Source organism: Prinia subflava, chromosome 12, assembly GCF_021018805.1.
Source record: "Prinia subflava isolate CZ2003 ecotype Zambia chromosome 12, Cam_Psub_1.2, whole genome shotgun sequence".
NCBI classification, from domain to species: Eukaryota; Metazoa; Chordata; class Aves; order Passeriformes; family Cisticolidae; genus Prinia; species Prinia subflava.
In genome coordinates, this window is record NC_086258.1 from 10,797,046 (window position 1) to 10,806,666 (window position 9,621).

General features: G+C 54.0%; 1 long non-coding RNA gene across 1 annotated transcript in view; it reads left to right on the plus strand.

Annotated features, from left to right (window-relative positions):
- The window catches only part of LOC134556853 (uncharacterized), a 28,337-nt gene extending 21,781 nt beyond the window's left edge, over positions 1-6,556 (plus strand). Inside the window, exon 3 of the long non-coding RNA XR_010081946.1 lies at positions 5,815-6,556. This is a non-coding gene — a long non-coding RNA (uncharacterized LOC134556853). The remainder of the gene's footprint in view (positions 1-5,814) is intronic.
- The last annotated feature ends 3,065 nt before the right edge of the window (positions 6,557-9,621 follow it).

Genomic DNA, 9,621 nt, shown 5'->3' on the forward strand with positions numbered 1-9,621 from the left:
AGACCTGAGCTGGCATTTTACCCAGGAAGAGTGCACTCCCTCCCAGGGGATCACAGGCAGGTGGATGGAGGAATCTGCTTAAACTTCTCTCCTCAAGATCATGATCAGACATCTTAAGCTCTGCATTATTCACGTTTGTCTGTTGTTTTTAACTCATTTCCTATTTTCCAGCTGAGGGACTCTGCCAGAAGCACTCCTCGCCAGAGATTAAAACAATTTAGGAAGCAGACACCCAATTCCTTTCTTTGGATAGTAGGCAAATTGGATATCTGTGAGAAGCAAGCAAATTTTATTATCAACAGATAGTTTGCTACTTAACTATCCTTAAGAATCCCCCAGTATCTGCAGGTGTTTGTTAGTTGTCCTGAGCCCAAAGGCACACGTGGCACATTCCCTGCCCGTGCCCTGCCCAGCCTGTGCCCGGTGCCCCTGCAGGACACTGGCAGCCCAGGAGGGCAGCGTGGGGAGCAGGTATTTAATGGCAGCAAAGGTGCTGGCAAGCAAATGCACCTGGAGGAGGAGCCCGGTGCAAGGAGTGCTTGGGAGCTCTGGCTCCATGGACTGTGCTCTGCCCATCTCCAGTGTCTGTACTGAGGCCACGAGACACAGGAAATCACGTCTACGTCATTAGCTGTGGCTCTCCTTGGTTTGTACCAAAATAGCTGTTTTAAATGTAATTATCACTAATTTGGGAAAATGCACCATTAGATATGTAAATTTATTGGCTAATGGCTGCGCACGGCAGATCACAGTGGATGGGATGTGGGATAACCAAATTGGAACCATTTCTCAGCTTGCTAAGCAGGTTCCCAGGAGTGAGTTTCAGTATCTGGCAGTCTCCCAGGTGTCTTCCCTATGGGGCACCTGGGACCTGGAGATTCCTCCCAGGGAAGGTCCCATCCTGCCTTCCCCAGCGTGTTCGAGGCGGTGCAGGAAGTTCTGCAGGAGCACAGGAAGACAAAGCAGATGGCTCTTAAAATTATACAAGGATCCAAAAAAAAACCCATGGAGTCATTCATCAGGATTGCTGCAGTTCTTGACCACATAGTCAATGATTTATTTAATCTTAATATATTCCACAAAGAGTCCCCGTATTTCCATAAATATGTCATATCTACCTAATACATAGTAATGAACCTGCTCCAAGGGTAAATAAATAAGATCTAAACTCAGAAAGCCAATGTTTATCAAAGGGAGGTATAGAGATATTGAGTCCTTTAAAGTACCATTCTTCACAGCAATCACAACCAACTTTGGCAATTTATAATGTGCGAGTCAATTAGAATTCCCGGGGGCAGCAGGGCTGTGCACACCCCGGGCGTGGCTGACACCACGAGTGCCACACCCTGCAGGGAGCCACCAGCACTGCCCTCCACGGGCACCATGGGCTGGCAGCAGTTCTGAAATTTGGAAAACCCCTCTGAGATCATCCAGTCCAACCCAGCGCTGCCAAGGCCACCAGGAACCCCCGCCCCAAGTGCCACATCTGCACAGCTTTTGAACCCCTCCAGGGAAGGTGACTCCACACTGCCCTGGGCAGCCTCTGCCAATGCCTGACCACCCTTTCCCTCAAGAGATTGTTCCAAATACCAATCGAAACCTTCCTGGCACGATTTAAAGCTGTTTCCCCTCCTCCTGTCCCTTGTTCCCAGGCAGCAGAGCCCGACCCCTCACCTGTCAGGAGCTGTGCAGAGCAGAGGGTCCCCCTGAGCCTCCTCTTCTGCAGGCTGAGCCCTGCCCCAGCCCCCTCAGCCCCTCCTTGTGCCCCCTCCCCAGCCCCAGTGCCTGACTCTGCACACAGGGTCTTGTTTACAGCTGCTGCTCGCAGGTAAGGATTTCATAAGAGGGACTTTTAGATTTCACATAGAGAAGAATTTGCTGATTTTTGTTTTGAGAATTGTCAATTATGAAAAAAAAAAAAGAAATAGTTTTAAACAGAAAATTTGACTTGGACTGGTTTAATTTATCTTATTCCGTTTTTTCATGGAGTTACATACAGCTGTGCATAACATGATGTAATATGCTAATGTGAATATTTTCATAGTAATACATTGAAAAATACCTAAAAATGTGGCTGCAAAGGGAAATAACTAATTTTTTATAGCTTGCATCTTCTTAATCTTATTTTCTGCAGCAAAGTATTTCATGCCTTTTTTATAATTAGTTTGACAAAGTCAATAATAATAGAATATTCTGATTATGTCAATATGACACGTAATATTATGCACTTCTCTACTATTATGCATATTATGACATGACTTGACATGATATGACAGGTCACATTATGCACTACTACTGATGTCATAAAATAATGTAAAAGTAATGAAAACAAATTTTGAAATGAAAAATTTTAAAAGGAATTAATGACTTTTCCTAAGAGAAATTCCAAAGCAAATCTTTTTCCTTTCTGTTTTTAAGTTTGCTTCATTGGGTTACCACACTCTTCCCCCGGTAAAAGCTTTCATTCCTCAGCTCTGCTGCCTGCTCGTTGCTTTGTTCCCCTCAGCAGCTGGGCTTGGTGTTGGCTTTCGGAGCCTCCCGGGAGCGTGTCAGGAGCACAGAACCCGGGGCTGGGGATGTGTCCTGGCACAGCAGGCGTGGGTGACAGGGACACTGGCGGGCACTGGGCTGGCACCTGTGAGCTCTCGTGTGAGGCACACAGCGTGCTGATCCGGACTGCTATCGGGTTTTACAGGGATACAGCGAGGGTAATTCCCACCTCCCAGAAATGCGGGAGGGTTCGGAACACCTTTGCAGCAGGTCGCCGTGGGCCTGCCCTGTGCCTGATGGATGGCGAAGCCGCCGATTCCCTCCCCAGTCGTGAAGGAAACGTGGCACTCTTGGCAGGCAGGTGGGAGTTTCAGTGGCCCGGAGACGAAAGCAGGAATCCAGCACGGGCACCAGGGACTGCAGGCTGTGCTCGATATCCTCCCACAACGCCTGCGATTCGGATTCATTTTTAATGAGACGCTTTTTGCTACAATCCTACAGCAGCCCCAAACGGTGGCAGGCAAGAGGACGCCAGGTGGAAGAGCTGCTCCCTCCTCGCCTGCTTCCCTTGTCCCCCGTGAGGGAACAGCGGCGGGGACAGCGGGGACAGGGCGGGCAGGGACCCCGGGCGGGCCGGGGGTGGCCGGAGGGGCAGTGCCAGCGCTGGCGGGGGCTGCGAGCCGGGCAGGGCAGCGCGGGGGCCCGGCCTGTGCCCGTGGGGCCCGGCAGAGCCTGGGGGTGCCGGGGACACCCTCCCTACGGAACGGGCACCCCTGCCCCACGGAACGGGCACCCTGCCCTATGGAACGGGCACCCTCCCTATGGAACGGGCACCCTCCCTATGGAACGGGCACCCCTGCCCCACGGAACGGGCATTCCTGCCCTATGGAACGGGCACCCTCCCTATGGAACGGGCACCCTCCCTACGGAACGGGCACCCCTGCCCCACGGAACGGGCACCCTGCCCTATGGAACGGGCATTCCTGCCCCACGGAACGGGCACCCTCCCTATGGAACGGGCACCCTGCCCTATGGAACGGGCACCCTCCCTATGGAACGGGCACTCTCCCTATGGAACGGGCACCCCTGCCCCACGGAACGGGCACCCTCCCTATGGAACGGGCATTCCTGCCCTATGGAACGGGCACCCTGCCCTATGGAACGGGCATTCCTGCCCCACAGAACGGGCACCCTCCCTATGGAACGGGCACCCTGCCCGTGCTTTGGTGCCGCGCTCCAGGGCAGCCGTGCAGGGTGAACCGGGGGTGCAGCCCTGCGGGGTGGCCCCTGTCTGGCCGCACTGGGGGCACTGGGGGAGGCACTGTCCCCTCCCTAGCACCTCCCGCCCCACTGGGGCCTCTGCCCGCAGCGCACGGGGTGGGCGATGCTGATGACAAGGTACTGCCCGGGTGAGAGACCCTGGTGACACAGGCGAGGTCACCCAGGGACCTTAACAGCGTCATCCTCAAACAGAAACATCCTTTTATTATTATTCAGAGCTGACAGAGGGCTCAGAACGAATGCAGCTGATGGCTGAGGGAGCTTCAGGTCAGACAGCTCGGGCCCAGCTCCAGCCTTGTCCCGCCTACGGTGGGCTCAGAGCCCCTCGGAGCCCCCAGGCCCCTCCTCGATGGCTGCAGGGCTGCGGCCACTGGCCGGGGGCTGCCGGTCCTGGGAGATCGCAGCGAGGGGTCCTGCAGGGTGTGGATGGGTGGGAGCCCCAGTTCCAGGGGTCCTGCAGGGTGTGGATGGGTGGGAGCCCCAGTTCCAGGGGTCCTGCAGGGTGTGGATGGGTGGGAGCCCCAGTTCCAGGGGTCCTGCAGGGTGTGGATGGGTGGGAGCCCCAGTTCCAGGGGTCCTGCAGGGTGTGGATGGGTGGGAGCCCAGTGAGTGCTGGAGCTGTGCAAGTGCTGCTCCTCTGGCCTGGGCTGCAGGGGAGCCTGCAGGAGGGAGGGGGCCTGGAGGGATCCCCAGGCGGGGAGCAAGGACTGGGCTCAGCTCTCTTTCCCCCGGCCCCGGGGCTGAAGTCGCTGGTGTTCGTGAATGCAAATGAGTGGGGTTCGGTCCAAATTGCATTTCCTCTCCTAGTATGGAGTATGACGGCACATTAAAGCCTATAATATTCCGCTGCTGCTCTTTTGCATGATTTTTTAATTAAAAAACTATGGAGTAAACAAACATTCTGCTCTGGAGTAGCCCTGCAGAGACCCATCCAGAAGCACATTCACAGCCCTCCACTTTTTCAAGAAAGTTTATATCTTAACAAAAAAAAAATAATAGTAATATCACCCACCCTAACAGTTAGTATTGGGTAAAAGTTTGAAGTGAAAGGCAGCTGGCAACCTTCTCCAGCCCGTGAAATGATATTAACATTTTATTATTCTAAGGTGAGCTTTTTGAAACGGAATTTTAAATGTTACCCTGCTGTTCCAGAACACAAAAACCTTTAATTTTATGCAAATGAACAGCGAGGAGCTGAGCGCTTAATGTAAACGAACACTTTCTTTGTAGGAGAGGTTGGAAGGGAAAAAAAAAATTCCCAGGGATTCTTTAATTGCTGTCTGAAATTATGTAAATCCCAGCGCTAGGCAGAACGCAATTATCCCGTGCCCCTCTCTGCCAGCATTGCTAATGTCTAACAAAATATCGGTGGGTGACATTTAGTCGAGGTAATGCAAATGAGAATTAATTTTTTTTCCAAGACAAAGGGCAGCTAAAAGATCACCTCGTTCCTGCGCGGAGGGGGCAGAGCGGGGGGCGAGGGCACTGGGAACCGGGGCGTGCGGTGCTGGGGCAGCGGGACCCAGCCCACAGCCCCTCAGCGCTGCTTTCTGCTTTATTTCTTAGCGGGATGGAGCCTGGGGAGCGGAGAGGGGCGATGGGGAGGGGGGGAAGGTTGATTGTTTGTTTTTCTTTTTAATTCATGGTCATCCCAGCCCGAGGGCAGGGTGGGAACCATGATTGAAACCCACTAATGGCTCTGGCTGGTGGTGGGCAAAGGCGGCAGTGATTTATCACCTCCCCGTGCTGATAACTAGCAATAATTCTATTAAATATTCAGAGTGAGGCTTTTGCAACGCAATTATCAAACGGGGTTTGTTAGTGCAGAAATGCTCCTCGAGCACAAAAAGGGGCTGCGGGTGCAGGGAAGGGGCTCCTCTGCAGAGGACAAAATCTGCCCACCGTGTCACCTCAGGCTGGGGGACAGCTTACCCTGCTCAGGGGCTGGGGGTGGCCCCAGTTTCTGCAGGATAAATCAGGGAAGTCATAAGGGGATTTTCCTCCTTTTCTCTTTTAATTTTTCTTTTGGTTCTTGCATTTCAGAGCTCTCTCTTCTTCAAAGGCCATAAGAGCCTGTGACTCCACCAACCTCTTAAATGGAAAAGGTAATTCCCGTGGAAGCTCTTGTGAGGCAGGGCAGGGCTGTGTGAAGAGGGATGAAGGACATGGATGCTCAGAAGGCTCCAGATCAGGGTAAGAAGTGCTCGTGGAATTATCCTTTGAAATGTACACTTTGCAGGAAGGCCCCAGGGATCATCAAACTGAGGAGCTGGGCTGAGTTGCACCATCTGCTTGGGATTTAGGACAGGCAGAGCTGTGAAAATATGAATTAAAAGTCCAGAGAAGCAGGAAATAGTTTCCCCTTGCCCCATATTTTGGAAATTGTACCCAGCAAAGCTGGGTGGCGGAAGCCACTCTCACGCTGTGACATTCCCAGTGACAGGGCTGGGTCACTGGGGCCCAGCTGGCACCCCAAACACCAGACCTGCCCCGTGGGCTTTGCTGCCTGGCAGCAGCCCTCCCTGAGCAAGGCTGCTCTGGCAGCCTCAGGCACAGCCCCAGTTCCTGTATTCAGTTCTTGCTGCATCGGCTCCCCAGGCAGCAGGCAAGGGGCCGATGCCCACGCAGAGCCCTGCACCCCTGGGCTCTCCTGGTCACCAGCTGCCTGCTACTCACTGCACAGTCCTGATTGTGACTTTAGGAGCTCCAGGAATGGGTATATCATCTGTTTCTCATTGCGTTCCCTTTCCTGTGGCTTGCTGAAGCCGATGTGCTGAGAAATGCATTCCCTGACACCACAGCATGAGCACCAGCCTGCCCAGCCCCTCCTCGGGCATGCAGGCACCCAGGGGCTGCACACCGGGGCAGGCCTGCCCGCAGGTACCTGCCAGGGGAGGATGGTGAGGTGGTGCAGCTGCAGGCAGGAGCTGTCCTTCACCTGCAGGACCCTGCTGCCGTCCAGACTGAGGCCGTCCTTGTCCTCTGAAAATTTATAATCTTTATAATCCAAGATTTAGACTCTTCAAAGCTTTATGCCTGTCTTTAACCTGTAGCATATGCATAGTCTCAATGGGATTTCTCATCTGCTAAGAGTTAAGCACGTACATAAATCTCTGCAGGCTGGGGCCCAAGGCATTCCCAGGCACACGCATTCCTGCACTCACGCGTAATGGAACAGCCCCGAGCGCGCACCGCGGGCGGGGCGGGAGAGAGCGGAGCCCCCGCTGCTGCTGCCGCTGCTGCTGCTGCTGCTGCTGCCGCTGCTGCTGCTGCTGCTGCTGCTGCTGCTGCCAGCCTGCTGAGCCTCCTGAGCCTCCTGAGCCTCCTGAGCCTCCTGAGCCTCCTGAGCCTCCTGAGCACCGCAGGCAGTGCCGAGGCTGTGCGGGGTTACCCTGCTGGCACACCCTGGGCAGACCCACGCCCTGTGCCAGCCTCTCCAGGAGGCAGGAGGGGAAGCAGCCGGAGGTGAGCCAAGCAGGGAGCAGCCGTGCACAGCCCCAGACAGCTGGGTCAGAGTGGGAGCAGAAGAGAGCCCAGGACAGCGCTGCTGTGCCGGGTACCTGCCATGGGAAGGGAGGCGTGCTGAGGGCTCGTGGTGCAGCAAGGCTCTCTTTGCCTCCCTCCCCGTGGACTGCCTGCTCACAGATGTGGCCAGGGCAGTGTGCGAGGACCCAGAGCAGCGTGTGCAGCTGCTCCACCCCAGCCCAGCTCACCTAGAGCAGCCTCAGACACTCACATGGGTTTGTCACCAGTGCTATTGAGTCAGCTTCATTTTCACCAATGCAAGCTGCTCCAGTGTGACCCTGAGTTAAGGTGATGTAAGAAACCACCAGATTTTTTGCCAACTGGTAGAACTGAAGTGTATGCCAGCCACAGTACATCCTTCTGCCAGACTGTGCTTATGGGGTGACTGAGTGTAGCAGCACAGGATTTTCAGGGCCTGGGCTATTAGATTCACTGTATGAATCTCCAAGCTTTCATTTCCATGTTGTAATTTCTGCCATCAAATGACAAAAAAAGAGGGAACACACTTCACATTTTAAATCATGCCAGTGAAGCTCTTTTTTTCTCCTCATGTAGTGTTGTTTTAAGTCAGGTGATGTGACCTTCCACTAAACTCTTTCCACTTCATATCTGGTGTTTTCAATGGGAACAGATAAAACCTCTTCCATTTGGGGTTAGAAAATCCAGGCAAAGCCATCCAGTGAGAAGCAGCATTTCATGAATGTTTTGCGTTCTGCAGCATTCCCATTTTTGAGGGCAAAATTGCATTAATTTCCCTAAAGCCTCACCTGCCCGGGCAGCAGCCGTGGCCGGCAGCAGCCCCCGCCCCGCTGGGGTCAGCTGCCATTTGTCAGAGCAGCCCCCGGCGCAGCGCTGAGCGCGGCACGGCACCCTCAGAGCTGACCCGGGCACTTAGCCTTTCTGAGAAATATTTATGGAAAGGTCAGCAAATGCTTTGTGACAGGACGCTGGCACATCCCTAACCCTCTACTCCCACCCCCTGCCTCGCCCACGTGCCAGGGCTGGAGCTCCCTCACGTTTCCCCCTCCAGCTCGCACGAACCGCCAGCCCCGCGCCGGGGACGTGTTTCTGGCCATGGCCCATCTGTTTCCAGAGGATGTTCCTGCATCAGCCAGATGATCTCCCCTGTGCACCCACACCATCAGGCCTGTGCTGTGGGAAGCAAAGCCCCTCTCGCCGTGCCCTGCCTGGCCTGGTCGCAGCCTCTGATCCGCAGTCCCCGTCTCTGCGTCACCACCTTCCCCTGGAGCTCAGGTCTGGGAGCTGTGGGTGGACAGCAAGGGCAGAGCCTGGTACTGCAGAGTGCTGGAAGGAGGCAGCACGGTGTGGGCTGACAGCAGGATGGCTCCGGGCACTGACCGTGGCAGCACCAGCTGCCTTTTCCTGATGGCACCAGGGACCTCAGGCTCCAGAGCCAGCTGCACTTCCCCATCCTCTTGCCAGTGGTTTCTGGATCAAATGTGCTTTTGCTGTGCTTGCTGTGACAATCCCAGGCAGCCCCAGCTCCCAGCACTGCTGCCCCATCTGCTGGCTCCATCTTTGCCTCCCAACCCACTGTCAGCAGTGCCAACGACCCAACCTGGCAGCTCCTACCTGTGAGGAAGCAGACAGACAGACAGACAGACAGGAACCAATCACTCTAAACAGATTTACCAGCTAGAAAGTGTCCTGTGAGAAAATAGAGCAGTGGGGAGCACATGGTCCTGAGAAGGAAACAGGCTTACATCCCTGAGCCCTCCTGCCCTGGCATGGCCTGGGCTGCTAAGCAGATCAGAGCAAAACCCTCCTGGAGCTGGGTAATTCCGCCTCTTTGTGGTAATCCGGTAACGCCGCTGATGGGAGTCTGGCAGGAGGAGCTGTGATGGGAAAGCACTGCACCTCCACACACATGGCAGATTAAAAAGGACTTAATCACAGAGCAGCCACAATGTGCACTATGTGACATTATTCCTCTGAAATAAAATTTTAAATATAGCCTATCTGAGAGCAGCACAAAATAAATACTTTAAAAATCTATGATTACTGTAGGTTTTTTTAAATTTTATTTTATATTGGTGGCTGAGTTCTGCTCTTGCTCCAAAGGATTAGAGGGATAATTCCATTACAATTTAGTAACAAGATTAAAAGAGCCAGTTATCCATTTATGGGGGTCTATGGAAACGAGCAGTGGCTTCTGGAGGTCTTGGGCTCTGGGTAGGTGTATCACTCACATCGCAGACACATCCAAATCAGGTTAAGGCACAGGCAGGACATACCCGAGGTGAAAAGGTCTCTGGGGCCACCTGTCCTGGCTTTACTGGGACAAGTGTTCAGGGCTTCACAGGG